The sequence below is a fragment of the Phyllostomus discolor genome, chromosome X (assembly GCF_004126475.2).
Source record: "Phyllostomus discolor isolate MPI-MPIP mPhyDis1 chromosome X, mPhyDis1.pri.v3, whole genome shotgun sequence".
NCBI classification, from domain to species: domain Eukaryota; kingdom Metazoa; phylum Chordata; class Mammalia; order Chiroptera; family Phyllostomidae; genus Phyllostomus; species Phyllostomus discolor.
Window position 1 is genome coordinate 71,142,119 of NC_050198.1, and position 24,982 is coordinate 71,167,100.

Consider the following 24,982-nt stretch of genomic DNA (forward strand, 5'->3'; position numbering starts at 1 on the left):
TAATAAATTAGAACCTGGTTTGGCCAAACTTTCCTTAGCATTAAAGACTAAAATATCGCCCTGGTCAGTGTGGCTCAGTTGGTCAGAGACTTGGCTCATACACCAAAAGTTTGTGGATCAATTCCTGGCCAGGGCACATATCTAGGTTGTGGGTTCAATCCCCAGTCAGGGCACGTACAGGCAGCAACTAACCAATGTTTCTCTCTCTTTCCCCCTTTCTCTCTCTAAAAGCAATGAAAAATGTCCTCGAGTGAGGATTAAATAAGGAAGGAAATAAACAAACAAACAAACAAATAAATAAATGCTAAATAAAATATTAAAGCAGTGTCCAGGGCTTTGGCAACTCTCATTTCCTAGCAATACAAGTGATAAACCCACTTGGCCCCATTGCTGGACCACTGTTTTAGCTCCCAATAAGTTTCCTAGGATGAATATTTGCTCATAGTCATCCTTGAAGGAAACCTGTCTAAAAATTCAATGTGCTCCTCTTGATTAGTTACTTCAGGATGAAGATGGGCTTTTGAAATAGGGGGCTGGTTCCCTCAGTATGACTTTGAAAGGGGTTGCATTTTTACCATGCTCAGCTCCCCGCCCTTCACCAGGGTGATACTACCTCTACTGAGGAGCGAGCAGAGCAGCTGGACAGCTGTCAGGATACTACTAGGCAAAGCATTAGCAGCAGAGACACAGTACAATTCACTAGTTACTCTTTCATCCAAGACCTGGAAAATCATTAAAGAATATTAAAGGTGGGAGGATAGAAACAAACCAATAAGCCTAGTCCAGAGCTTGGCACACTGTTCACGCTCACTAAGGGTGAGCTGAAGTTAGGGGGCACAGTGTCAACTTTCCTAAGATATTTTATTCTACTTTATTTATTTTTTAAGATATGTTAGCAATAAGGAAATAGCTTTTCCCATTATGATTTAAAATCTCACTCTGAAGCGGGAGATCGAGCAAAAAAGAAAAAGGACTCATGGACATGGACAACAGTGTAGTGATTGCGGGAGGTGAGGAGGAGGGGGTGGGGGGAGGGGGAAAAGGATATAAGGGGGATAAATGGTAATGAAAAAATACAGTAAAGATAAAATTTAGCCCTGGCTGGTGTGGCTCAGTGGATTGAACACTGGCCTGTGACCTGAAAGGTCGCCAGTTCGATTCCCAGTCAGTGCACATGGCTGGGTTGCAGGCCAAGTCCCCAGGAGGGGGCGTGCAAGAAGCAACTGATTGATGTATCTCTCGCACACTGCTATTTCTGTCTTTCTCCCTCACTTCTCCTCTCTCTAAAAGTAAATTTTTAAAATCTCAAAATTAAAAAAAAAAGACAAAAAACAAAAAAAAATTAGAAATGCTCAATAACACATAGATTTTTTTTTTTTTTTGCATGTTGTGTTTTTCTGTTATGACCCTAACTGGTCAATATACTAAACCAACCCCTTTTTTCCTCCAATTGAAATTTGGTTTAAGAATAGAAGGGCCATGTGTTGGAGGTATCAGAGGCCTTTGCTTCTCAAGTGTGTCCCCTGTTGCCATGGGTCACCCTGTTGTTATAATCTTGGATGGATCCTACAATGACATTTTTGTTCTGGAGCGCATTGGAGTTGGATCCTCTGGCACCATTGCAGCCCAGAACACCCATGTCGCCCATGCCGTGCTTGCCTCCTCCACCTGTGCTTTCCTTTGGCTTGGCTTTGACCTGCTATGAGTCCCTGTCATCAGCATTCATTTTGTATTCCCTGTCTTCCAAGCTATTGGCATCCTATGACAGTCTCTAAAGTGTTTTTCTGCCAGAGTTAAATTTTTCAAGGCATATCATCAAGAGAAGTTTACCAACTGTCCATCGAATGAAGTGGATAAATGAAGAAAGTCAGTGAATTGTGTTTTTTAGGGCAAGTTTATGTATTTTCAGTGAAGATGTGAATTCTCTGTGTTCCTGATTTTGTGTGCCAAGTGGGGTTCATAGTGCATAAATTCTTCAACCCACAAAATCTCGAAATAAAATGACTGTTTAAACCCCCAAATTTTGGTGTGGCTTTACAGCAACAGGAAGCTAAGTAATGACCAAGTGTTAAAAGGTAGAAATGGTAATGACTTCTTGTCCATAAAATATAAGCACTAATTTGTAATAGAAAAAAAAATAAGACTCCCCCTTTGCAAAAGCAGTCTTTGTCCAAACTGCAGTGTCATATCCAGGGTTATAATAGTTGACGAGGAATTATTCCGTTTAAATATGGAAACTATAGAACTTCACATTCAGTGATAGGAAAAGTCTTTTTTCTGGAGGAAAAGCCACTCATGGGCAACTGTGTAGTTTTCCCCTTCTATACTGATCATAACGTACAGAACACAGCCAGGCAGCCAAGAAGAACCCAGCAAAGACCTGGTGAGCAGGGCCAGGCCGGTCTGGTAAGGAAGGCCATGCTTCTTTTCTTCCACCAGTCTAGGTAAAGTAAACAGATCAGCTGTACCATTTGTACCCGTCACAGAGAGAAATCATGCCTGAGGCATTCCCTTGGAAGGGCTTTAACATAAAGCTGACCTGGAGTTCTAGATTAGGCAGCAAGGCCCAGAGGAAGCTCACTCCAAGAAAAGCTTCAGCAGGAACTCGAAAAAATCTTCTATCCATGCCTCAGAGAATTACAGGGTTACATTGACTGAAGTTGATAGTGATTAAGATTTAGTACATTGCCTAATAATATCCAAGTGTTTCTTAAATCTTCTCTAAAGTGTGCCTCATTAGTAGGCAACATGCATGTGATTAAGGCCACAGCTTTGGAGCCAAATGCCCTAGATTTAAATTCTAGATCTGTCACTTGCTAACTCAGTACTTTGGGCACATTGAGAAGATGCACCATGCCCTGGTTGGCATAGCTCGGTGGATTGAGCACCGGCTGCGAACCAGGCATCGCAGGTTTGATTCCCAGTCAGGGCACATGCCTAGGTTGCAGGCCATGGCCCCCAGCAACCACACATTGATGTTTATCTCTCTCCCTCCCCCCCTTCCTTCTCTAAAAATAAATAAATACAAATCTTAAAAAAAAAAGAAGATGCACCATAATTGTGAAATATACGCGTGGTTTCAAAAACGTAGTGCAAAACAGTAAGATATTTTATTAATATTTGTATATCATTTACATGTTAACATAATATTTTAAATATATTGTGTTAAGTAAAATATACCCTAATGTTTTTTTTTTAAAAGGAATTTTCCTTTATCACATAACTTTTCTAAACCAATCCAGCTCTTGGGCCTTGCTCAGTGAACAAATGTTTTCCATACCCATGCAGTTTTCCCATTTAACATTATTTCACAAATGCTTTCAAATATTTTACCACAGTTTTCATCTTAATATCTACATTTACACCTTATAATTTGTATAAGGTTGTTTTCCTGCTACAAAATGAGGGATCAACAGATATCATTTGATTGAATGAACATATTTGTACCTATGGCTTTTTTCTTTTAAATTCTTAGGAAAATATTCCAGGCATGAAATATTTAAGTGAAGGAATAAAACCTTTTCATTGTTTTTGTTACATATTGCTGTGGGAGGCAATGCCTGGTTTTGGTTAAGAACATGGGAATTTTGATTTCCACAAAGCTTTATTCAGCTGGCTCTGCCCATACTAGCTGTGTGGTGGTGGACTACGTACCGGTCTTTTTCTGAGCCACAGTTGTGTGATATATGAAATAGGAGAAAAAATAGTTCTCTTGCATAGAAATGTTATGAGAAAGGTGGGCAAAGTAAATGTTAACTGTTATTATGGCCATGTACAACGTATAGATTTCCCCACAGCCTCACAAACATTATGTTTTATTATTTAAAATTTGTTTTTGTTTGTTAAATAGGTTTAAAGTAGCATTTGTTGGATTTGTACTTTCTTGTTACATAATGAGGTTTACAACTTTTTTGAGTGCTATCTTCTGTGCGCTTTTTGTCCTGTGATGTCTATCCTCTTCCCCTTTGGATACTGGGACATTTGGTGATATTCTTTCGGAGTTTAATAATTTATAAAATATTTTTAAATAGCTAGGGCTTAGCTATCATTCGTTGCAAATATTTCCCCTATTCTTCTGTTTCTTCTTTTTCTTAATTCTGTGGTCCTATTTTCTTCCTGATTTGGTTATTGCTTCATAACCTTTAAAATGTCCCTCTTTCATACTTGGCATTCCTCTTTATCAAATAATTGTGTTGTAAAGATTTGTTGATTTCATACTTTGATCTAATTTTACCTGATTTTAACTCCTTAACCCAGCTGAGATGTATGGTACTTCATGGTTGGAAAAGGTAGAAAGGTGAGGATGGGACCAACATCTACTACATACTATTGCTGTGAGGAGTAAAAGACTTGATGCTCATAGTGTCTAACACCAGGCCTGGAGGTACAGAGCAGGGCTCAGTACCGTGAGGAGAAAAGAACTATTCAGCATTGTTGCCTAGGCATTTTAACAGTATGACAACCCTGCTCACACCCAAAGTTTTGTCATATAACTAAGAACCTGAGCTTAGGATTCCCACCACAAGTTCCTGCCTTGCTTTTCCCAGGGCACCTTAAAAAATAACTGCTTAGAGAGTTGAAGCTGAGAAAAATGAGTGACCATGTCCCAACCACCTTATGAGTAATAGTTTCTTGTTACTTTGCTCTCTATCCCCCGGGCTGGTGACATGGGACAGAGGACTGCTCTTGCCTCAGTTCATTCCTACCCCACTTCTGGGACCAGTAAGGAAGAAATCTTGTGACTTTACTTCCCTTGTGTGAGTGTATTGAAACTGCACCATCATTCAAAATCACCCTGGAGTTTTTACTTCCCCAAAATGTGAGCTCCCTGCTGACCCCTTGTGGGTGGCCTGTGCCTCCTCATTCATCAGGTCATTCATTATCTGCCCCCACCCCACCACACAAGTAATAACCAATGCTGTTAATGTAATTATTACTATCAGTACTTAAAGTGGAGTATCTGTAAAAGAAACACTGAGGTGTTTATCATGTGCCAAATTCTATGAGTAATATAAAATTGTGGAAAATGTAAAAGTGAATTGATTGAAAATGATGACTCTAAATGCATATGCACCACTACACATGCAAATATGAACAACCATAGATATAAATACACATATAAAATAATGCATTTACTCCTTTATGATACTGGAAACAATGTGAAGGGAGAAGATAGCCACATTTCAAAAGTTAGTTTTACAGAATTAAGTATTTCAGGAAAATAGCCTGGCTAGTATGGCTCAGTGGGTTGAGTACTGGCCTGCAAACCAAAGGGTCACCAGTTCAATTCCCAGTCAGGGCACATGCCTGGGTTGCAGGTTGGGTCCCCAGTTGTGGGCATGCAAGAAGTAACCACACATCTATGTTTCTCTCCCTCTCTTTCTCTCTCCCTTCCCTTCTCTCTAAAAATAAATAAATAAAATCTTTAAGAAAAGAATCCAAAAAAGTGAAGGTAGTATAAGTAGCTTCTAGGACAACTTCAAGAGGGACAACATTTATGTCATAGAAGAGCCAGAAGGAGAAGAAAAAGAGCAACAAATCAGAAATCTATTTGAAAAAACAATGAAAGAAAACTTCCTAATTTGGTGAAGGAAATAGACATGCAAGTCCAGGAAGCACAGAAAGTCCCCATCAAATGGAACCCAAAGAGAGCCACACCAAGACACAAATGCCAAGGGTCAAAGCTAAAAAGAGAATCTTACAAGCAGCAAGAGAAAAGCAGAGAGTTACCTGCAAAGGAGTCCCCATAAGACTGTCAGCTGATTTCTCAAAAGAAACTTTGCAGGCTAGAAGGGACTGGCAATAAATATTCAAAGTCATGAAAAGCAGGGACCTATGGCCAAGATTGCTCCACCCAGCAAAGCTCTCATTTAGAATGGAAGGGCAGATAAAGTGCTTCCCAGACAAGGTAAAGCTAAAGGAGTTCATCATCACCAAGCCATTATTACATGAAAGATTAAAGGGACTTACTTAAGAAAAAGAAGATCAAACAATGAACAGTAAAATGACAACAAATTCTCAAGTATCAACAACTGAATCTGAAATATAAAAACAAAAACAAAAACAAAAACAAAAAAACTAAGCAAACAACCAGAACAGGAACAGAATCACAATTATAGGGATCATTTAGAGGGTTATCAGCTGGGAGGGGGCAGAAAGGGAGAAATGGTGCAGGAATCAAGAAGCATAATTGGTAGGAACAAAATAGACAGGGGAGGTTAAGAATAGTATAGGAAATGTAGAAGCCAAAGAACTTATATGTATGACCCATGGACATGAACTCAGGAGGGGGGTTGCTGGAGGGAAGGGGAGTACTGGGTGGAGATGGGCAAAGGGAAAAAAATGGGACAACTGTGACAGCATAATCAATAAATTATACTAAAAAATACCTTTTCTCCAAACTGTAACTTGTTTTCTGCCCTCTTTAAAGGATTTTCACAAAGCAGATGCTTTTAATTTTTACGAAGTTCAAATTATCAATTTTTCTTTTATGGATCACATTTTTTGTCTCATTTTTTTGTAGCCCTATGTTCCAAATATTTTCTCCTGTGTTTTTCCTAAAGCTTCAGAATTTAAAATTTTACATTTAAGCCATGATCCATTTTGAGTTGATTGTTCTACAAGATGTGAGTTTTAGTTCAAAGTTCAGATTTTTACCTGTGGATGTCCAGTTGCTCCAATATCACATGTTTAAAAGTCTATCTTTCCTCCATTGAATTGCTTTAGCAGCTTTGACAAAAATCAGTTAAGCATATTTGTATGGGTCTATCTCTGGCCTCTCTATTCTGTTCTATAGATCAATGTTTCTATCTTTCTGCCAGTACTACACTTTTTAAATTGCAATAGGCATATAACAGAACTTAATACCTGGTAAATGATCCTTCCTCATTCTTTTTAAAAACTGTTGTAGCTCTTCTGAGTCAATTGCTTTTTCATATAAATATTAGAATATGCTTGACCATGTCTGCCACAAACATTGCTGGAATTTTTATAGGAATTACATTAAATGTACAGATCAATTTAGGAGAACTTTTTTACTTTCATTATTTAATCACTCATTCATTCATTCATTCACTGACAACTGTGGACACTGTGAATCTGGATTTTCTATTAGTTTACTCTAAACCATGTTGAGTTTTGCTCTAGCAAGTAGTTATATTACTGACAGATTTTATCCTTTTTAAGGACAGGTCTATTTAGTTTTACCTCTCATCTTAGGAAGAATCTCTTAGTTCAGAATATGCCTTTTACTCCTAAAGTGTGATGTTTCCATGGTTTCAGTAGGAACCCTAATGTCTTGTCTAGTCCACCTAGGTTGAATTCAGTTCTTATCTCTGTCTCCACTGTGATGGGCAGAGTTGAAATTCTGGCCCAAATCTTCCAGCCTTCCAGTTGTTGCTTTGCCTCTGTTCCCCTTAGATTTTAACACCATATGTACTATCAATTCAGGAGTCTGTCAAGAATTTGAGGAAAGTTTATATGCAGATTTGAGAACTTCCCTCCTCCCACTTTTTGTGGAACCTTCCTTTCCTGGTTTATTCCCTACATTTACAGCCAATCCAGCAATCCTATATACTGTTCTCTGACTCCAAAGGCCATTAAGACTGCAGCTTTCTACTGGCCCACACCATGCAGACTGGGGCTTATTTCAGTAGAACAAACCTTCTATATGTGGTTGTAACCTATGTTTCTCTTCTTCCAGTGGCATGATGCATGCCCTCCACTTTCTGCCTCCTTGAGATTACTCTCTAATGTCTGCAAACAGTTTTCTTTATTTTTACCAGAATTTATCATTGTTATTGGCAAAAGGGTTAGTTTGCCATAAAGAAGTCCTTTGTTCTTTTTTACTCATTGTTAACTTTAAAGCATTGGGTTTTTAAAAACTTGTCCTCCAGGAGGTATATTTTTGTATGTTTAGTCAGAAAAAAAAGGCAAAACACTTTCTAATCACAGCTATGCTGCTGAAAAGAAAAATTACATCTCTAGTGGAAAATCCTCTTACATTTTCCTTCCAGATTGATCAGACCACATTTAAGGAAGAAAAGGCCAAATGCTTTATGCTTTGATTGCTTAATTTGACAAATGTGAGCTTTCCTTATAATAGTCAAACTCGTGTTGGGGGCTTGTTGTGGGTCTAAGAATAACAGCAGTGTTTTTAATATTTTTCTATTTCCAGTAATTAATCCAGAGTAACTAGATGGACAAGCTTTCAAACAAGAAACACTCTGTTTTATCTAGTTCTCTCTCTCCTCCTTAAGATGCAGATTAAAATAAAACAATGGAGAAAATCTCTCATTGCTATAGTTGTTATCTAAACTGTCCTAAATCTCCACTTGTAGAGTCTTTCAATATGTCTTGTTTTTATGGTGTTTTTTTTTTTTAATTTTTAGAGAGGAAAAGGAGGAAGGAAGAGAGGGAGAGAAACATCAGTGTGTGGTTGCCTCCCGCACACCCCCTTCTGGGGACCTGTCCTACAACCCAGGCATGTTCCCTGAGTGGGAATTGAACCAGGGACCTTTTGGTTCACAGGCCAGCACTCAATTCACTGAGCCACACCAGCAGGGCTATGGTGCTTTTTCTTGTATCGTTAACTTTATGTCATAGAAATGAAAAACTAAATTTTTTAGAAGTTTCAGGAGTAACTAATTAAAGTCTTCTAAAAGTTCTAAGATGAGTCATGCATTGATAGCAACATACTCTTTCTTTTCCAAACTTACCACTGTCCTTATCTCTTGCAGCTGATTGCTCCCTGAAAGCACTTATGGAATCTGTAGAAAGAATGCTGTAGCCCTCATGTGTGCACAGATGCAACTTTTAAGGCAGAAATTGTTACATAAGTGAACATTGACCCTCCCTTTGCACTCAAAATGGGCTCTCAGGGAAACACACAGAGGGCAACCCCAGCTAAAAGAGAACTATGTTTTGGAGGAACAACTGGAGGTGAAGAAATGAGAAGATATGGGTGATGGAGCTGTGCAGCTCTATCATGGTTGTTGAGTATGATTCAAGTTAGTCTTGGACTTTGATGAAAATCATAAGAAAAAGTGCTTTAACAAAAGTACCTGTTTCTGTCCAGCTGGACAATGAATGCAAGTACTTCTTGAACTCTAAGCATGTATACTGCAGAGCCTGTTTGAAAAACACTTTGGGAGCTAGATCAGGGATGGCCAAGTTTACTGCTTCAAGCACTCAGATCCAAAGTGCCATTGAGTATCCACCCCTACTCAGGTAAGTGCTTGCTCATCTGGAAGCTCAATTCCCAATTCCCTTCCCCATGGAAACCTGCTTTTCAAGAACTTCCTATTAAGGGGCTCACCAGAACATGTCCAGACCAGAAGCTAGGTATCAATTGGATCCCTGCATCTGGCAAGAATTCTGTTTCTATCAACCCTGCATGCTAGAGCAGCAGTGCCCCATCCACCCAGGGTAGATCCACTACTTCCACTGTGGGAGAACCACTAGCTCCATTTTCCTGACTTCCAGCGGCCCTACCATGCTTGGGCTCTGCAGTATTGTCAGCAGGCTGGGGCCAGCCTGGTCCCACAGTGCAGAAAACCCTTCATGGGGTCTGGGAAGTCTCAGGAAAATACTAAGGTACTTGGACAGGGACCATTTTTACAGTGGCCCTTGGACAGGGAACATTTTTCCCTCACATGCCCGACTGGCACCACCATTTCTGTGTAGAATCCTCCCTTCACACAGCCAAATCTTGGTTTATTTAGGCCTGATTAACTCTGCTGACCTCACTCTGATGACTACCTGACCCTGAGACCTGACTCTGATGACTACGAGACCCTGCCCCACCACACAGGTCTGCAGGCACTGGGAATCTACCACACACAACTGATATACCGCTAGAGGTTCTTCAGTGACTAAGCCTAACAGGTAGTTAGCAGACAGAGGCAGATCTCAGGGAGCCTTGGGCCTTTTACTGACCTACCCCTAGAATCAGTGGTTGGTTCTTTGCACAACTTGGTCCCTCCCACATTCACCCAGGCCCAGCAGATGCAGCCACAAACTTTGGATTGCTTTATAGCTCCAAAAAGGAGGCCTAGGACCTGTCAAAGGCAGCACCTTACACTAGAGTCCCTAACCAAGTGGACCCAGAACCAACAAAACCAGTGGATTTAATTGATATTTTCAGAGCATTTCACCCCAAAGCAGCAGAATATACATTCTTTTCAAGTGTATACAAAACATTTTATAGGTGGATCACATGTTAGGACAAAAAAAAAGTCTCGGTAAATTTAAAAAGACTAAAATCATATCAATCAAGCATCTTCTCTGACCATAATCATATGAAACTAGAAATCAATTACAAGGAAAAACACTGGAAAAACACCCAAACACATGTGGCTAATATGTTGCTAAACAATAAATTCCTTAACAATGAGATCAAAGAAATCAAATGTTACCTTGAGACAATGAATATTAGCACACAACAACACAAAATCTATAGGACACAATGAAAGCAGCCTTAAAATGGAAATTCATAGCAATACGGACATACCTAAAGAAGCAAGAAGTCCGGCAAGATGGAGGCATAGGTGGACGCACCATACCTCCACGCACAACCAAGATTAGAACAACAACAATTTAGAGGCAGAATAACACCCAGAACTGACAGAGAATTTATCTGAATGGAAGTCGGACAGCCAAGAAGCTGAAGTAGACCCGTTCATCCAGACCGGTAGGAGGGGCGGAGACAAGCAGGCAGGCGCGGGTTGCAGCTCGGATCGTGGCGTGGAGAGCAGAGAGCAGTGGGCGCATAAGGCAACCCAGAGCGTGTAACGCATCTGGGGTGCACAGGATCGCAGCGGGTGGACCCTGAGTACTCGAGCGGCAGCTGGCGGATCCAGCGAGGCAGCGATTGTGGACCGGGGCAGAGCACACAGCCCGGGATCCCAGGGAAGGGGCTGTGGTCCCAGGAGAAAGGAGCTACTGCCATTGTTCCCTCCCGCCCCCGCCCCCGCCCCAGCCCCTCCCCCACATACAACGTCACAATCTAGCGACTGGGGTGCCCAGCCCCGGTGAACACCTAAGGCTCCACCCCTCAACATAACAGGAGCGACCAGACCCCCCCCCCCCCCGCAAAAAAAAGAGAGAGAGAGAGACACACACAGAGAGAGACTTGTCTCAAACAGAAAAACAGATCAATGCCCCAGTGCTCATCCTTTTGAGCGACTAAGAGACAGCCAATCTATCAGACGCACAGTTCAAAACACTGGTGATCAGGAAGCTCACAGAATTGGTTGATTTTGGTCGCAAATTAGATGAACAAATGCAGGTTACCATAAAAAAAATGAAGGAAAATGCACAGGGAACCAATAGTGATGGGAAGGAAACTGGGACTCAAAACAATAGAGTAGACCAGGAGGAAGAAAGAAACAACCAAACAGGAAAGAATGGAGAAATAAGAATTCAAAAAAATGAGGAGAAGCTTAGGAAACTCCAGGACGTCTTTAAACGTTCCAACATCCGAATTATAGGGGTACCAGAAGGGGAAGAGGAAAAGCAACAGATTGAAAATGTATTTGAACAAATAATAAAGGAGAACTTCCCCATTCTGGAAAAGGAAATAGACTTCCAGGAAGTCCAGGAAGCTCAGAGAGTCCCAAAGAAGTTGGACCCAAGAAGAAACACACCAAGGCACATTATAATTACATTAGCCAAGGTAAAAACGAAGGAGAGAATCCTAGAAGCAGCAAGAGATAAGGGGACAGTAACCTACAAAGGAGTTCCCATCAGACTGTCAGCTGATTTCTCAAAAGAGACCTTACAGGCAAGAAGGGGCTGGAAAGAAGTCTTCCAAGTCATGAAAGACAAGGACCTATATCCCAGATTGCTCTGTCCAGCAAAGCTTTCATTTAGAATGGAAGGGCAGATAAAGTGCTTCTCAGATAAGGTCCAGTTAAAGGAGTTCATCATCACCAAGCCCTAATTTTATGAAATGTTAAAGGGACTTATCTAAGAAAAGAAGATTTAAAAAAAACATGTATAGTGAAAGGACAGGAAACTCACAATTATTAACAACCACACCTAAAGCAAAACCAAAAGAAACTAAGCAAACAACTAGAACAGGAACAGAACCACAGAAATGGAGATCACATGGAGGGTTAGCAACAGGGGAGTGGGAGGAGGAGAGAGGGGGAAAAGGTACAGAGAATAAGTAGCATAGATTGTAGGTAGAAAATAGACAGGGGGAGGGTAAGAATAGTATGAGAAATGTGGAAGCTAAAGAACTTATAAGTATGACACATGGACATGAACTAAAGTGGGGGAAGTGGGTGGGAGAGGGTGTACAGGGTGGCGGGGAGTGAAGGGGGGAAATGGGACAACTGTAATAGCATAATCAATAAAATATATTAAAAAAAACAAAAAAATCAATCAGAGCAGCAAGAGGAAAAAAGAATCCAAAAAAACAAGGATAGGCTAAGGAATTTTAGGACAACTTCAAATGTATCAACATTCAAATCATAAGGGTGCCAGAAGGAAAAGAGAAAGAGCAAGAAATGGAAAACTATTTGAAAAAATAATGAAAGAAAACTTCACTAATTTGGTGAAGGAAATAGACATACAATTCCAGGAAGCACAGACAATCCCAAAGAAGATGGATATAAACAGGACCACATCAAGATACATCACAATTAAAATGCCAAAAGTTATAGATAAAGAAATAATCTTAAAAGCAACAAGAGAAAAGTAGATAGTTACTTACAAAAGACTTCTCATGAGACTGTCAGCTGATTTCTGAAATCTAGCTGATTTGCAGGCTACAAGGGACTGGTACGATTTATTTAAAATGATCAAAAGCAAGGACCTACAGTCTAGATTACTCTAGACTGTAACACTATCTAGCAACGCTATCATTTAAAATTGAAGAGCAGATAAAGCGCTTTCCAGACAAGGTAAAACTAAAGGAGTTCATCATCACCAGCCATTATTATAGAAATGTTAAAAGGGCTTACTTAAGAAAAAGAAGCTAAACTCTATAAACATTAAAATGGCAATAAATTCACAACTATCAACAATTGAATCTAAATAACAAACTAAGCAAACAAGAAGAACAGAGATAGAATCATGTCATCAAGAGAAGTTAAACAACTGTCCATCGAATGAAGTGGGTAAATGAAGAAAGTCAGTGAATTGTGTTTTTTAGGGCAAGTTTGTGTATTTTCAGTGAAGATGTGAATTCTCTGTGTTCCTGATTTTGTGTGCCAAGTGGGGTTCATAGTGCATAATAGAAATTGCTGAGGGATGGCAAGGAGGTGACATCCCTAAGTCGCTACCAATAGGCCCTCTACTTCTTGGATACATACATGTGCAAGATCTTGCAAGGTAAGACCCTAATGAGATAACATTGTGTTGCAAGTAGGGGCACAGCTCCAGTCATTCTGAGGAGCTCAGACACCATCCTGTACTGTGAAGGAGTTTTCCTAAGAAGCTACTCATAGATCTTTATGAAAAAGTAGCATCCATCTCCCTAGCTGGTGTGGCTCAATGGATTGAGTGCTGGCCTGCAAACCAAAAGGTTGTCAGTTTGATTCCTAGTCTAGGGCACATGCCTGAGTTGCAGGCCAGGTCCCTAGTAGGAGGCACACGAGAGGCAAGCATACGTTGATGTTTTGCTCCCTCTCTTTGTCCCTCCCTTCCCCTCTCTCTAAAAATAAATAAAAACCATTTTTAAAAATTAAAGAAAAAAACGGCGATCTCTGTTTCTTCTTTTCATTTTTCTTGGCTTTCTTCGATCTCCTTTATGTATCTTCATGTGCAAATTAAAGCAATTAGAAATTTAAAAAATTTTTAATTCTAACTCCCAATACTTTTGAGTAGATAAATATCACATCACTGTTCTATTTGTTGTGACACAGAAATTCATTCATTTATTGCTACTTGTCACTGCACACAGCACCGGGGACACAGATATTAAAGTCATATTAGGTATTTGGTGATATAGGGCATTATTATTAATTTTATCACATGAAATAATAGTATTGTGATTAAGTAGGAAAATGCCATAAAAGAGATGTATACAGAAATCCTTCGGGTGGCAGTGTGATGTTTATAATTTATATCGATTATCTCAACTACAAAATACCGTATTTTGCCATGTATAATGTGCACCCACATTCTTGTGTGCATCTTACATGGCATTATTATGCCCATGGCATGTAATCATTATACCCATGTATAATGTGCACCCTTATTTTTCCCTCAAAAATTTGGGCAAAAAAAGTGTCCACTATACATGGCAAAATACAGTATTTGAAACAAACATGTGGAACTACTAACAATTGTTAAAATCAAGGTGATACGCATATGGTACTATACTGTTCTCTTTACTTTTCTGAATGTTTGGGTATTTTCAAGATGGAAAGAGAAAAACCTTTGTGTGTGTTTGGGGGGATGCTTTTCAGCAGCACACTCTATTGCAGGAGACAGAGGTAAAGAGATAACCAGCATCCTGAGTGACAGAGGAAGCCCGGGGTGCTCTAGGCCTACAGAGGAGTCTCACAGTCAGGCTGATTTGGGGAGGGTGGTTGAGGAATGACTGACCACGCAAAGGTGACCCTTAAGCTAGCTCTTTTTAAAATCCGTTCTATTACAAAAGTAATGCCTGTCTATTGTTGCAATGAGTAAGCCAAGCTGCATGCCGGGAGAGACTGGCATTGCAGGCAGACGGACTATCTGCATCAAGTAACAAAATCGAGAGAAGGAACATGGAACATGGAGGAGACAGAAAGTAGTCCTCAGGCTTGTAACTGAGGACATCACGAGAGAAAGTGACAGGGTATGTGTGATTAGAGTGGATCAATCAGGGTGTGAACTTTACTGTGAAGGCTATGGAGCAGTACTCAAGGGTTTTAAGAAGGGGACTAACATGCTCAGATTTGTGCTTTAAGAAAGTTGGGTCTTCCAGCTGTGAGGAAGAAAAGTGACAATGGGGGCCAGGAAACCCAGGTGACATCAGAGGAGGGGACATCTTTATATAATGTGTCCCCAGAGGAGGCACCCTCTGCCAATCATCAGGCAGGACTAGGTGCAAACAGGTGGCTTTTGTGATGTGCCGGCCCACAGGGTGTCTTCCTTAAATGAGCTGCCAACCTGAAGGGGCCCTTCATGGTGTGGCTTTTTGAAAATTGCACAAAGGTGCCCACTGAGTGTGAGAATTACACAAAAGAGCTGCTCCGCTGGGCTGAGGCTGTCCCGTATGGCTTGGTTTGGTACCACGGTCTTGCAGCCCCACCCCAACTTGGTTCAGTGCCACATGCCTTGGACACCTGCACACAACCAATCTAGAGTCACCCTGCTTAGGTTTGAATCCCAAATGTGTGACCGTGATGCTCCATGCCTCCTTTTCCCCATCTCAAAGAACTATCCTACAATTGCTGTGTGGACGAAATAGCAAGCACATAGCAGGGTGCCCATCCCAAAGTCAGTGTCCAAAAACTCTTGACTGTTATTGTTGTTTTTAAGAGCCTGCTTCTGAAATAAGCTTTAAAATGTAAAAGTAGTTTTGAAGTGAGGCTTGCAGAATGATGTGACTATCTTACCAGAGGAGTCTGTTCCAGAATCAGAGTTACTGTCACTATCGTCAGAATAATTCTTGTGTTTTCTTTTAGATGATTTTTTCTTTTTTCTTTTCTTGGACCTTTCTTTTGAGTGACTATCCTTCTTCTTCTTCTTCCTTTCTTCTACAGAGAATACAAATAAAAACTGACTTCTAAAGAAGTACTTCTGAGTATCAATTTTATTGTATTTGAAATACTGAAGAAGAATATGTCATAGACGATTTCAACAAAAGCAAAGTCTAGTGTTTAACTATTTATAAACTTATTTTTTAACTTCTAAATAAAAAAAGCTCTGTATTTAAAACATACCTTCTGAAGTAAAAGCTGAAGTAGTGCTTTTCTTTGGTTTCTCATCCTTTACTGGTATATATTCATTAGAGCTGAATTTATAGAAGAGGGTTATAAAAATTAGAAATATGAACCATGGAATATAAACATATGGAATTAAATTTTTTCAGTAATGATCCCTGTCTGGTGTGGTTCAGTGGATTGAGTATGGGCCAGTGAACCAAGGGTTTGCCAGTTCGATTCCCAATTGGGGCACATGCCTGGGTTGAGAGCCAGGTCCCCAGTGTGAGATGCATGAGAGGCAACCGCATATTGATATTTCTCTCCCTCTCTTTGCCTCTAAAATAAATAAATAAAATCCTAAATAATAAGTAGTTTTTTTAGTAATGACACTGATTATCCAAGAACCATTAAAAGCAAACAGTGGAATAACTTTGTAAGAGTACTCCTCAGGAATCTACCACCTTCATAATAACATATCATTTATACTTGCATAATACTTTAGTAGTTTACAAAGTGCTAGTCAAACTGAAAGCATCATGTAAGATTTATATTTTCATCAATTCCCAGTCAGGGCACATGCCTGGGTTGTAGGCCACGGCCCCCAGCAACTGCACACTGATGTTTCTCTCTCTCTTTCTCCCTCCCTTCCCTCTCTAAAAATAAATAAATAAAATATTTAAAAAAGACTGTCATTAAAAAAAAAGATTTATATTTTCAGAAGAAATCTCAGAGCAGATGTAGGGAGCCATAAGGAAAGATGAAAGAAAGTGGGGATAAAAAGGCTACAGGAAGATGTCATAATTTTATTCTACGTGTGTAAAGGACAAATGACAGAGCAGCAACTGCTCTGTCTCCCCAGAGCAAGAAGAGCCTCACACACTACAGTATAAACACATTTCTTTCTGTTGTAGAGAATTCTGAAAATGAGTTATTAAAATTATATAACAGTTTAAAAATGAAATTTTCATATCATATACTCTTTTCCTCTGGTGGTCACACTTGAAATAATTTAGGTATCACCTAGAAAATTATTTTCAGGGTTCCTTCCAAATCTATTTCAGGTTGTTATAAGAACATCTGTAAGAACGAGTTTCTGAAAATAATGCTTTATCACCCTGTTACAAATTACAAAGTTTACTTGTGAAGCACACTGTCTTAACTCAACCTAAAGTAGATACAGCAGCTTATGAACAGCACCAAGAAGAAAAGAAGTAAAAAGAAGTATTAAACCTTCAGATAATATTAGATATAGGAAAATTAACTAAACAAAACCATACTGGTATATTAATTTTTAATATTCCTTTGTAGCCCTGGCCAGGTTGGCTCAGTTGGTTGCAGTGTCATCTCCTTTTGGATTCAATTCCCTGTCAGGGCACATCCTTAGGTTCTGGGTTCAATCTCCAGTTGGAGCACAAATAAGATGCAGCCAATTCCTCTCTCACATTGATGTGTGTCTCTGCTCGCCCTCTCTGAAAATCAATAAACATATCCTTGGATAAGAATTTTAAACATTCCTTTGTAATGCTAAAATCTGGCATGCAATCTGCCATTGAGTTAGTTGAGAAAAAAATAATTTAAAATAATATAAATATATTTATTTTAATATTGAACCCTTTTATGAATAAGAAATTAGCACCCCGTGAATTACAATTTAAAAAGAACAATTGGCATGGTAAAATCCATTGGCAACATGTTTTAATTCTTAGGTATGTTTCATGTTTTTAAAACTTAAGGGATAGTCCTGACTGGCAAGACTCAGTTGGATGGGCATCCTCCCACAAAGCAAAAGGTCACTGGTTTGATTCCAGGTCAGGGCACATGCCTGGGTTGTGGGTTCAGTCCCGGTCAGGGTGCATACAAGAGGCAACTGATCAATGTTTCTTTTTCACATTGATGTTTTTCTCCCTTTCTTTCTCCCTCCCTTCCCCTCTCTAAAAATAGATAAATGTTAACAAATGTAAGGGATATAAGAGAATAAATCACAGGAAAGAAGGAAGTGTGAGATATACTTAAAGCTCTTCACTTAATAAAAATTTATCAATAGATTCTGGATTTAACAAATGTTTAAAATTAAAAAAAAATCCACAAATTAGTCTGGTTTAGGATCATATTAGTTAGCTAGGGTTGCCATAACAAAATACCACAGACTTGAGTTGTTAAACAACAGAAATTATTTTTCCTACCATTCTGGAGGTTAGAAGTCAAAGATTAAGGTGCCATCAAGGTTGATTTCTGGTAAGACCTCTCTTCCTGGCTTGTAGATTCTGCCTTTACCCTGCGTCCTCATGTGGTCTTTCCTCTGTGTGCACCTGTTGACGGGAGGGGTGGAAAGAAATATCTGTCTCTGGTGTCTCTTCCTTTCCAGATAAGGATGCCAGTCCTTTCAAATAAAGCCCCATCCTTATGTCATCATTTAACCTTAATAACCTCCTTAAAGGCCCTATTATCAAACCCAGTCACTTTGAGGGCTACAGCTTCAACATACTGGGGACGGGGGGGGGGCACATGTCACAATTCAGCCTTTAACAAGAATTTTTTTGAGAAAGTCCCCATACTTCAGGAGCTCCCAATTCTCCAATCCTCTCTCAATATAGGCTTGTCAATAATTCAATGGCTGAATTCTGTTTTATCCATTTATGTGTATGTGTGTGTGAAACTCAACAGGTACAGTTAAGTTTCCTTTCATATTTTAAACTTTAAATTAATAAAACTTGGTATAAATGTAAACTCAACATTTAGGATTTGATGTTCTGATATCAAATGGTACAGACTACAGGCAGCCTGAGAGGCTGGGCCAGATATGCAGCATGGGAGGCTGTCAAGTGCATCCTCTCTGTCGCATACATGACAATAGTGCCCAACTGCTCATGCCATCTTCTGCAATGTATGACAGAAACAGTTTTACATTGGGAAATAACTTCATTTGTTTATGTATGTTTATAAAAGAAAAAAGGAATCTTTTCAGTTTGGTTAAAACTTCAGTTTTCAGAAACCCAGGAATTAGTAAAGATAGCTTTTTTTTTTTAAATGAAGCATTAGAAGTAGTAGAAAATAAACGGAGCTCTGAAAAAAAAGTTTCATGTGACAAAAACTGAATTCTATGAGATTCAGGGTTTCTTTTCTTTTTTTCCTTTAGCTCCTTTATGTTTGTCATTTTTTTGTTTTAATTTTTGCAGTTATTCATAAACCAAAAACAAACAAAAAAAGAACTAACAGGGGCTCAATTCTCCAAAGTGTAGCTGTTCATGTCTTGTGTTTTTTTTTAATCTTTACAAAATAAATATATTTGGTTTCATTGTTTGAATACATTATTTTTACTTCTTTATTCAGGAGAAAAGGTACAACTATGCACAGCTGGAACTCAGAGAGATTCCTACCTCAAGAAGCAGGCAATCTCCTCCGGGGGCATCTCCTCCCTGCAGTGTCAGTTCTGGAGAAGTGGTATCCCGCAGTCTGCTCTGTAAATGGGTTCCTTGGTCTAGCTCCCAGTCCCTGCCACCATGAATGCACCCACAAGAGGTCACTGCAGATGATGTTTTCACCAGCCCACAAGCAAAAGCATGGCAGCTATCCCCTCCAGTGGCTTTCTTGTGGCCACCCACAGCTACTACCAGCACTGCATGGGCTCCCTTTCCAGTAACAGCTCCTGTGGAGGTGTGAGTCCACTGGGGAAGCCAACCTCCACCACCCTGGTATTCCCAAGGATGATCTGGATTACTGGTGGGCAAGCTTTTTGGGGATGTTCACTCTCCAGTTCATGGCATAGTGTTGTGAGTCCCAAGAGCATTCGGAATCTCCTCAGGACTCTAGCAGCATGATCACCTGTGACCTGGGTTGGGAAGCCAGAACCCAACAGCCCAAAGGCCAGCCTGGCAAAAACAAAGCCAGGCCCCCATACTGAGCGGCCACCACCAGTCACCAGACTTCCAGAGGCCCTAGGCTCCTCTCCCACTCTCCTCTTCTACTCCCTTGTCCCTCCCCACCCCAGCATAGACTTGGCAGGCTACAGCTAGCGGAAACAGCTGGGTTCTTTTATATCAAAACAGCAAAACACCAAAAAGGAGGTGAGAGAGCCCTGCTCTTTGCTATCCAAGCCACATGTGAGCCTTCCTGACACCCTGTAATGGTGTGCTTTTCACCAAGTGGAAAATAAATGACAGCCTGCAAAGAAAAAAAAAGAAGGAAAAGTAAACACACAAATAACAGCACTTCTAATATATGAGTATGAGCCAATGGAGCCTACCAGACTGTAAAGACACAGAGTCCTTAAGGCATAAAGCATAAAATTAAGGCACACTATTATGTGCTGCCTGCCTAGACATTTGCAGTCAGGGCCTCCAGTGGCCTAACTGCAAATTCCCCTCCCCAGTCTGCTCCTGCAGATGTGGGCCCCTAGCCAAACAACCCTCTTTAACAAAGGAACCAGGAATAGTTCCAGATTATCCCTGGGTAGTGAGTCTTAATACCTTGCCAGCCTCTGGGTCTCATTGGTCGAGTGTCAGGTGTCCTGTGTTTAGTCTCCCCATAACCCTAGGGAAGTCATCCCTTCCTCACCAACAGGGTGAATAGGACACCATTAAAATGGTCCCTACTACTAACTGGTTTCATCTGTACTCTTAAGATAAATTATTTATCTTCTACATGCACAAATGCAAATTTCATACACGGTGTTCTTACATATTTTGGTTAAGATTCTAAAACAAGTTGTTTGATTTTTGATTGACAGACTGGGGGCAACTTTCTGAAACATTTAACTTGGAGAGGTGGGTCTCCACTAATTAAGGGCTGTTTTTACCATTTCTGCTCCCAGGCATGAAACCCTAATAGCTAATGTGCAACCTCCAAAAGCTAAGGAAACTGTGGAAACCTTCCTAGTACATTGGCAAAACCCTTCCCCAGGCCTACGTGGCTTGCAGCCTACCTGACAGGAGTGTGGGTATTAGTGTAAACAAGCCGCCATTATAATCGTGGAATATGTATTATGTTCCAGGTAGTAGATAATTACAACACTAAAAATGTCAGCACTATTTTTATCTCCTTTTTACAGGTGAAGAAATGAAGCTTAGAGAGGTTAAGGAACTTTCCCAATGTTTTGACTTTGTTAATTAACATTTGTTAAGTGGATGGTGAGGCAAAGTTCAACAACAGACCATAACAGTAACTGAAATAGTTTATTACTCACAGATCTGGGAGGAAGTACACAGTGTGACTGGAGGGTCCACATAGGGAGGTCAAGACAGAGTGTAGGCAGAGAATGGACCTGGGCATATACCTTTATTAGGGTCTATGAGTGGCGTGTTTTAGGCTTCCCAGGCTCGGACCAGATCAGCCCATTTAAACCAAAAGAGTGAGATTTTGCTCAGCCCTGGGGGATCATATTTAAGGGGCCCATACAGCATACAGGTGCTGGGAAGCAGGGGAGACAGTTGACCACAAGGGTTGCTGGGGAAGTGGTATCAGGAATTACATTTGCTTGTGACTCTGGTAGGCTGCTATCTAGGGCATGTGGTTGCATGAGGGAGGTAATGTCAACGTAAGGTCCCTGAAAGTCACTTGGCCAAACAAAATGGATGCCAAAGTAGCAATATCATGGAGCAGCTTAGCTAAACTGTCCACACCCAGTCACACAGGTATTAAGTGGCAAAGCAGGGCTTCAAACTCAGTTATAAACCTGCAACTATCCTTTTTCTCACTATGCTTTATTACCTCTCACTGCCAGAAGAAAAAAACCATCAAGACATGTTGCAACTGCTGTCATTTCAACCTACCCCTCAATACCTGGAATATTTTTAAATTTCTCATTTTTAACACATTCAAGGCACTTAGTATGCTACCTGACACATTCAATAAACATTAGATATGAATACTTACACAGCAATAATTATAACTCTTTCTTCTCCTTCTTAAACTATTTTTCCACTCCAATACTCACTTTCAATAAAGAAAACTAATCTCACCCTCCCTTCCTTCCTCTAGTGGAAGACAGAGACAACTTAACAAGATCTTTCTCAGGGTAGCCTCCTCTGTATTTTAGCACATCACTTTCCCAACATTCATCCAATCATGTCTTTAGAGGAAGGTTTTTCTACTTTCCAATTTAAACCTTTAACTTCAATTCTTCCCAACTCCCTACAAAGAATTTCCATTTACACATCCTGTTATCATCTGCAACCAATCGATATTCATTCAACAAGCAACGGTTGAGCTCTTACTAAATGATAAATACAGCAAATTTTATGATGAATAACTCACAGAACTCCTCCTTTCCACTAAGTGTAGTGGAAAATAAAAACTTGTTCAAAAATAAGAACACAAAACAAATAAATGCTATTCATAGGTCTGCAAGCCTTGTCCATGTCTGCTGTAAAACCAGAAGTGGAAGGGGGTGAAAGGAGACCAGGGCACTGTGTGAAGAAGGGGACCATGGGTAAGTGAGAATTAAGGAAGGAAAAAGGCAAATAAAGGGCTGCCATGGACAGGCTGAAGAAAAAAATGAAAACGGGTGCAAGGAAGGTAGAAGGAAGCGAAAGGCAAATGGTCCAAAGTGGGGGGAAAGATGAAACAGACTCAGAAGGCAGGTGCACTGAGCAAAGGCGCATCATTCTCACCGACCTCCTCCCTGTCCTGGTCCAGGAGGCTAGGCCAAGGCTTGTAGCTCCTGCAGGGATCGAAACAGGCAGTCGAGGAGGCAAAAGCGAAGCAGGTGTTGCGCGACACTAAGACCTACTCTCCCTAAAGATAACTTGAACCAGGGCAGTAGAGCCGGTTTTGGTAACCTTGGCTGCAGCCACCCAGCTGATTCCTGAGGCCATTTGGATCCCTTGACCAAGAGCGGGAGTGCCTGGGAGAGTGGTAGCTCCCTCAGGGGAACTTGTGGACTTGTTGCGCTCCAGGTTCCTGGACGAAATGCGACACTTTCCCCAAACCCTGGAGCCCGGAGCCCTCCCACTATCCCACCGGGCAGCGGGCACATACCAGCGCCATTATTGTTGCGAAAATAGGGAACGGCCTCCTAAGCCTGGGAACCCGCCTAATTCTCAGAACCCACCACTGCGCAATCTCATAAAACTAAGGAAGCCTTGGAAGCCTTCCCGGTACATCAGCAAAACTCTTCCCCAGGCTTACGTGGCTTGTAGCCTACATGAAAGGAGTGTGGGTATTAAACAAGCCGCCTTTACAATTGGTTCCGGGCATCCTTTTGGTTCCACCTAGGGCCCGCTAGCTCCAAATTGAACTGGAGACCATGTCTTCTGAGACTTGAAATAACTGAAGAGAAGGATGATCACAGAATGTGTTTCACAGAATGGCCCTAGCAACAATACAGTCAATTTTGCTTGTGTTTCAGGTGCTTTCTGTGCATACATGTGTTACATATTTTGTACTATTGGGTGCTTACTGTTTCTCATATATGCATATTTATATATACATATGTATAAATAATAGATGTATAAATAATATAACAATATGTATAAATAAAGTATGTGCATACATATATACATGGTAGAAAACAGGATGGGGCAAAAGTAGTTTTACAGTTGTTCGTATGGAAAATAATACAATAATTAGTAAATAATACAAGAATAAACTGTGTTTCATGTACTCACAAACTGTAAACCTACTTTTGCCCCACCCTGTATATAGTAATGGCTCAAGTCTAATTACTTATACGTGAATTTCACAGTGCCTGAGAGGTCCTTACCCCCATACCCCCCACACATTGTTCAAGGGTCAACTGTACATATTTTTAAAGTCTATCTTTAATTAAAAGACAAATCTAAATGGGATAAGAAAAGTCACAAAGCATTCAAAGTATTTCCTAAGCAGCTGACAGTGTATTTTAGTGTAAAATTTAGCAAAAAGAAATAATACAGTAGGCCCACTTACCTTTAAATTTCAGGCATACAACAAATAATGTTTCAGTATAAGTATTCCCATACAATAATAATGCAACATTACATTTGCATTGGCTCTTTCCCTTAGTTCACTCTGTTCTCAGCTCATACATCATCTTTTCAGAGAGGCAGTCCCTGAACACACTATCTGCAATAGCACCCTCATCATTCTCTATTACTTTACACTGTTTACTTCATAGCATTCATTACTTTCTATATTTAGGTAATATGTGTATTATATGTCTCCCTAAGTTTCATGAAGACTGAGAGTTTATTTTGATGACAATGGTATCCACAGTGCCTAGGACATTGCGTGGCATGGGGTAGATACTAAGTGATGTGTATTTAATGAACAAATGAATGGATTTTTGTTGTGTCAGGGTTTATAGGAGTTTCATTCTGTCACATATTCATAATCAACCTTGTTGTTTAGTTTTAGCCCTTCATTTAAATATATTGACTCACTGTAAAATGTCCACTCTTAATTCTTTGACTCATTTCTTATTTTATTTCATATTATTAAGTAATTTTTTCACAAAGGACTCATGGGTATTATAGTCCCTCAATTGTTTTCATAACTGAAATATCAAACCTTTTGCTTTTTTAGATAGAATGCATTATTACAAGCAATCATCAACTCCTTCTTTACTAGAAGGGTTATATATCCCTATCCAATTGACTCCGGAATGTTTTAAGATGAAAAAGAGAATTAATAATATTAAACAAGTTGCTTAAACAGAGAGTTGTTGGACTTAAGCAGAAAAGGGGCTGGTGATGAAAAAGCAAACATATTTAGCACTTATTGGGTTCCAGACACTCGTTCATTCAACATCAAGTAACCATATCTGTCTACCATTTATTGGGTCAGGATAGGCTTCACAAATAAGATAGTGCTTGAGTTGTGTCTTTACAAAAGATCAGACACTTGCCAAATAACAGGAGAGGTAAAATGTTGATACAAAAGGAATGATTATTCCAGGCTCAGCTTCCAGGTACAGACATGGAAGCATTAAACAGCATATCATATTTTGGCAATCATAAGCAGTTTGGCACTATATGTATCCTCAATACAACTCTATAGGAAAGAATTATTACTCTGGCTGATGTGGCTCAGTGTATTGAGCGCTGGCCTGTGAACCAAAGGGTTGCAGGTTCGATTCCCAGTCTGGGCACATGCCTGGGTTGTGAGCCACGTCCCCAGTGGGGGCACATGAGAGGCAACCAAAC

The 24,982-nt window shown here is 40.2% G+C and overlaps 2 long non-coding RNA genes and 1 pseudogene across 2 annotated transcripts; all 3 read right to left on the reverse strand.

The window, feature by feature from the left end:
- Positions 1 to 1,639, reverse strand: part of LOC118498396 — a 42,902-nt pseudogene extending 41,263 nt beyond the window's left edge.
- Positions 1,640 to 2,153: 514 nt separating this feature from the next.
- On the reverse strand, positions 2,154 to 23,148 carry LOC118498562. Its single transcript, XR_004901049.1, has 3 exons — positions 19,884 to 23,148; positions 19,829 to 19,831; positions 2,154 to 2,164 (listed from the first exon to the last, which is right to left on the reverse strand). It is a non-coding gene; the product is annotated as an uncharacterized LOC118498562 (long non-coding RNA).
- Positions 15,882 to 19,800, reverse strand: LOC118498564. The gene is made up of 3 exons (XR_004901051.1): positions 19,241 to 19,800; positions 18,047 to 18,172; positions 15,882 to 15,932 (listed from the first exon to the last, which is right to left on the reverse strand). It is a non-coding gene; the product is annotated as an uncharacterized LOC118498564 (long non-coding RNA).
- Positions 23,149 to 24,982: the final 1,834 nt, after the last annotated feature.